Here is a 2,635-nt window from a genome sequence, read left to right as displayed (position 1 = left end):
GGCTCATGTTGGACCTTCACAATGGCTTCTTGTCGAAATCTCTATTCAATACGTAGGGTGGCAGGAAGCTTAGACGCTCATTGCAACTTGAACCAAGAAACCTTGAGTATCGCACCATCAATATCATGGTAGGGTCAATCATGTGTCTATTACAACTTCTACCATCATGTCAACACGTTCGTGTCTGCCATCATGTCTACCATGATCACTACTCAAGAATCCGAAAAACCATATTAGCATTACCAAGTAATCATGTGTTGCATCTTTTCAAACGTATTGCTAGCTACCATCATAACATATGAAACACCGTTCCTCAGCTTAAAACTGGTAGAGTAGGTAGTAGGCTTTGATTTGGAGGGAAGGCGAGAGAGAGAGAGAGAGAGAGAGAGAGAGAGAGAGAGAGAGAGAGAGAGAGAGAGAGAGAGAGAGAGAGAGAGAATGAAATGAAATGTTATATTAACGTCTTCAAAAGTCCAGAATGACCTATGAGACCAAACTGATACAAAAGGGTGAATCTGTTACAATGTCTGGGTACCTTAGTACTAAAGTACTAAGAGTGAAAAGTTGGAAGTGTGAAAATAAATGTGAAAAACTAAATACAAAGTATTAAATAAACTTCTTAGGAGCATTCTGGGTTTCTAGCTAGAATGCTTCTAATCCGTTGTTGTAGTCTCCTCCGGTGAAGTGTGCTTCTGCATCTCGGTCGTGGTCGTCTCGATTTCCTAAGCTCAATCGCCCTGTCAATGAGGTTGCCTTTGGTATGAATGTGGGTACTCATTTGTGCTGGCTGCTGGCCTCTTGCTTCTCCTTCCACTCCTGCTTCTCTCGATCCGAAGAAATTTGTGATCTGCCTCTGAGGCTGTAGTGCTCTTTGTCTTTTCATTAGATTATCCTTGTGCAGATGTACTTCCAGTAGGTACAAGCCTAAGCATCTTTGATCTTGGTATTGCATGAATCTTTCTAGAGGTCCAAAGCCTTCTTTAAATAGGCAATGGAAACGCCCATGTATCTCATAGTATACGGTGCAATGGAATATGCAGTGTAATTCTGTCTCCGGCTCCATTCCACATAACTTGCAAATTCTCCTCTCAGGTGGGATTCCCCTAAATCTGACAAATTCAATTTCCAGCTGGTGTGAGGATGTACGAATATGACCAATAGCACATCTCAAACCATGAGACAGGTGGGTATCCATGTAGCTCGGGCGAATCACAAATCCATCTTCAGATAGCTGTAGGAAGTTTTCTTTGTAGTCGGCCATCTTCGTGCCCAATTCTTGTGTAGGGTCTACCCATGTCCTCTTAGTATCCAACTGTATAAGATCCTGACAGATGATTTTATTAATCTCCGTTCATGTAATTTCCAGTGATGGAGCCTCAAGAGAGTATTGGAAGGGGGGTAATCTTTCCATACTGAACCTGTGTCTCTGAAACCACGAGGACAGTTGTGCATACCAGCATGATGTATCTCCTTTCATTGCTAATTGTCGAGAGGATTCGAGGGCTACTCTAGTATATCGGCAATTATTTGTATCCCACGAACCATGTATAAAGGACACTGATCTGGTAAGAGCTTCAATTTCTATCGGAGGGGTATCTAGTTCCGCTCGGGTGATCGTGTGTGGTACGGAGGCCTTGGCTCTAATCATTCGGGAAATCATAGATACCAAAGGTCTCTCCGTTGACTTCCAATTATCCTGATCCACAGATGGTCCCCAGATTTGGACCCATAAAGCATAGCCGAAGCCACCACAGTATCAAAGAGCCAAAGTTTTGTTCGTGGTTCCTGAAACTGCACTTGTGAACACATCCTCTCCAACCCTCCCAAGGCCGCAGAGGCTCTGGACAATCTAGCATCCGCTGCTTTCTTAAGAGTAAACTTTGGTCCTGCAAATACCACACCAAGGTATGTGTATGCATCTGTGTACTCTACTGTATCCTGGCCATATGAAAATGTAGGTGCCGATCTCCTAACCCACTGCGGTGTGGTGTTAAACACCATAACTTTGGTTTTACCCAAGTTTATCGACAGTCCACTATCCTCTACGAATTTATGTAATGCATCTAGCTGCCTCTGCATTCCATCTGGTGATTCTGCTATCAATACAATATCATCTGCATACAACAACAGAGGGATCCATGACCCTGCAAGTTGAGCACCTCTGTCACCCTCTCTATCAATGTAATCTGATGCCTCATCTATGTACATACCAAATAAAGTAGGGGACAGTGGGCATCCCTGCTTTACTCCAACGATGGAATGAACAATGTCGAAATCCCCTTCTGGAGTACGTACATAACCAATTACTGACCCGTATAAGGCCATGATCCCCCAAATCATCTCTTTGGGGACCCCTAACTCTTGCATCTTGCACATCAATCTGGCCCTTGGTACTGTATCAAAAGCTTTTCGAAAATCCACAAAGCAACAATACATCCTTCTCCCGCTTGCTCTTCCTTCCTCAATAATGGCTCTGAGCGTAAGAATATGATCTAAAGTGGAATAACCCCTCGTGAATCCAGCTTGTCCCGTTGCCCTTATGCCCTCATTCTCTGCCCATCTACTCAACTTTTGTTCAAGAATGGATGTGTACAGTCGGGTCAATGTGTGACCTACCATAATGGTACGGTAGTTC

The sequence above is a fragment of the Adiantum capillus-veneris genome, chromosome 18 (assembly GCF_014529385.1).
Source record: "Adiantum capillus-veneris isolate H3 chromosome 18, ASM1452938v2, whole genome shotgun sequence".
Taxonomy (NCBI): Eukaryota; Viridiplantae; Streptophyta; class Polypodiopsida; order Polypodiales; family Pteridaceae; genus Adiantum; species Adiantum capillus-veneris.
Note: the sequence above shows the minus strand (reverse complement) of the source record.